Genomic DNA, 2,594 nt, shown 5'->3' with positions numbered 1-2,594 from the left:
AGAGAGGATTGGTATGTTTCTCTGCCTAATATTTCACCTCTTCTACTTGTCACTTTCCTCTGCTGGCTAATATTGCTAAGCTGAGAGAGGCTTGGTATGTTTCTCTGCCTAATATTTCACCTCTTCTACTTGTCACTTTCCTCTGCTGGCTAATATTGCTAAGCTGAGAGAGGCTTGGTATGTTTCTCTGCCTAATATTTCACCTCTTCTACTTGTCACTTTCCTCTGCTGGCTAATATTGCTAAGCTGAGAGAGGCTTGGTATGTTTCTCTGCCTAATATTTCACCTCTTCTACTTGTCACTTTCCTCTGCTGGCTAATATTGCTAAGCTGAGAGAGGCTTGGTATGTTTCTCTGCCTAATATTTCACCTCTTCTACTTGTCACTTTCCTCTGCTGGCTAATATTGCTAAGCTGAGAGAGGCTTGGTATGTTTCTCTGCCTAATATTTCACCTCTTCTACTTGTCACTTTCCTCTGCTGGCTAATATTGCTAAGCTGAGAGAGGCTTGGTATGTTTCTCTGCCTAATATTTCACCTCTTCTACTTGTCACTTTCCTCTGCTGGCTAATATTGCTAAGCTGAGAGAGGCTTGATATGTTTCTCTGCCTAATATTTCACCTCTTCTACTTGTCACTTTCCTCTGCTGGCTAATATTGCTAAGCTGAGAGAGGCTTGGTATGTTTCTCTGCCTAATATTTCACCTCTTCTACTTGTCACTTTCCTCTGCTGGCTAATATTGCTAAGCTGAGAGAGGCTTGGTATGTTTCTCTGCCTAATATTTCACCTCTTCTAATTGTCACTTTCCTCTGCTGGCTAATATTGCTAAGCTGAGAGAGGCTTGGTATGTTTCTCTGCCTAATATTTCACCTCTTCTACTTGTCACTTTCCTCTGCTGGCTAATATTGCTAAGCTGAGAGAGGCTTGGTATGTTTCTCTGCCTAATATTTCACCTCTTCTACTTGTCACTTTCCTCTGCTGGCTAATATTGCTAAGGTGAGAGAGGCTTGGTATGTTTCTCTGCCTAATATTTCACCTCTTCTACTTGTCACTTTCCTCTGCTGGCTAATATTGCTAAGGTGAGAGAGGCTTGGTATGTTTCTCTGCCTAATATTTCACCTCTTCTACTTGTCACTTTCCTCTGCTGGCTAATATTGCTAAGCTGAGAGAGGCTTGGTATGTTTCTCTGCCTAATATTTCACCTCTTCTACTTGTCACTTTCCTCTGCTGGCTAATATTGCTAAGCTGAGAGAGGCTTGGTATGTTTCTCTGCCTAATATTTCACCTCTTCTACTTGTCACTTTCCTCTGCTGGCTAATATTGCTAAGCTGAGAGAGGCTTGGTATGTTTCTCTGCCTAATATTTCACCTCTTCTACTTGTCACTTTCCTCTGCTGGCTAATATTGCTAAGCTGAGAGAGGCTTGGTATGTTTCTCTGCCTAATATTTCACCTCTTCTACTTGTCACTTTCCTCTGCTGGCTAATATTGCTAAGCTGAGAGAGGCTTGGTATGTTTCTCTGCCTAATATTTCACCTCTTCTACTTGTCACTTTCCTCTGCTGGCTAATATTGCTAAGCTGAGAGAGGCTTGGTATGTTTCTCTGCCTAATATTTCACCTCTTCTACTTGTCACTTTCCTCTGCTGGCTAATATTGCTAAGCTGAGAGAGGCTTGGTATGTTTCTCTGCCTAATATTTCACCTCTTCTACTTGTCACTTTCCTCTGCTGGCTAATATTGCTAAGGTGAGAGAGGCTTGGTATGTTTCTCTGCCTAATATTTCACCTCTTCTACTTGTCACTTTCCTCTGCTGGCTAATATTGCTAAGCTGAGAGAGGCTTGGTATGTTTCTCTGCCTAATATTTCACCTCTTCTACTTGTCACTTTCCTCTGCTGGCTAATATTGCTAAGCTGAGAGAGGCTTGGTATGTTTCTCTGCCTAATATTTCACCTCTTCTACTTGTCACTTTCCTCTGCTGGCTAATATTGCTAAGCTGAGAGAGGCTTGGTATGTTTCTCTGCCTAATATTTCACCTCTTCTACTTGTCACTTTCCTCTGCTGGCTAATATTGCTAAGCTGAGAGAGGCTTGGTATGTTTCTCTGCCTAATATTTCACCTCTTCTACTTGTCACTTTCCTCTGCTGGCTAATATTGCTAAGCTGAGAGAGGCTTGGTATGTTTCTCTGCCTAATATTTCACCTCTTCTACTTGTCACTTTCCTCTGCTGGCTAATATTGCTAAGCTGAGAGAGGCTTGGTATGTTTCTCTGCCTAATATTTCACCTCTTCTACTTGTCACTTTCCTCTGCTGGCTAATATTGCTAAGCTGAGAGAGGCTTGGTATGTTTCTCTGCCTAATATTTCACCTCTTCTACTTGTCACTTTCCTCTGCTGGCTAATATTGCTAAGCTGAGAGAGGCTTGGTATGTTTCTCTGCCTAATATTTCACCTCTTCTACTTGTCACTTTCCTCTGCTGGCTAATATTGCTAAGCTGAGAGAGGCTTGGTATGTTTCTCTGCCTAATATTTCACCTCTTCTACTTGTCACTTTCCTCTGCTGGCTAATATTGCTAAGCTGAGAGAGGCTTGGTATGTTTCT

The sequence above is a fragment of the Coenobita brevimanus genome, chromosome 113 (assembly GCF_032717465.1).
Source record: "Coenobita brevimanus isolate Jiangsu-jjx chromosome 113, ASM3271746v2, whole genome shotgun sequence".
Lineage (NCBI taxonomy): Eukaryota > Metazoa > Arthropoda > Malacostraca > Decapoda > Coenobitidae > Coenobita > Coenobita brevimanus.
The sequence above is the reverse complement of the archived record's forward strand: the minus strand, read 5'-3'. Positions refer to the sequence as shown.